The sequence below is a fragment of the Artemia sp. Qi Xiang Cuo genome, unplaced genomic scaffold (assembly GCF_049724085.1).
Source record: "Artemia sp. Qi Xiang Cuo unplaced genomic scaffold, ASM4972408v1 HiC_scaffold_22, whole genome shotgun sequence".
Classification (NCBI taxonomy): domain Eukaryota; kingdom Metazoa; phylum Arthropoda; class Branchiopoda; order Anostraca; family Artemiidae; genus Artemia; species Artemia sp. Qi Xiang Cuo.
In genome coordinates, this window is record NW_028297431.1 from 7,153,021 (window position 1) to 7,153,513 (window position 493).

Sequence of the window (493 nt, forward strand, 5' to 3'; positions counted from 1 at the left end):
AGTTATCTTATTAAAAATAGTGGGCCTTGCCCTTTACCCCGTTTTAGAACTAATACTATAACACCTTCCTTTGGCAAAAAACCCAAATGTTGAACGAAGACAGACGCATTTTTTTTCTAGATCTGGTGCATAGCATAATCCTTGATGAGCTGGTAAGATTGAAAGGCATAAGTTTTATGCGCATGAACATCGTCCATGAAATGCCCCATTTCTAGGGGTTGACAATTTTTATTACTGTTGTACATATCGAAAAAGAACCAAGCGATGAATTTTAGAAAAACCAAGCATAGGCTTGATTTGGATCAACTTTTTAGCAGAAGTGTAGGTCAGTGGCACCTTGTTTGAACAAAAATCATGCAAATATTTTCGATCTGAATTGCTAGAGGCCTGTAGCACCTAAAGCACATCTACCCCTACTTCCTGCGCAAACTTTTCACCATTAAGGTGGGGGTTTTGGGCACCCATCAGCTTGACACCTATGGGACAAGTACCT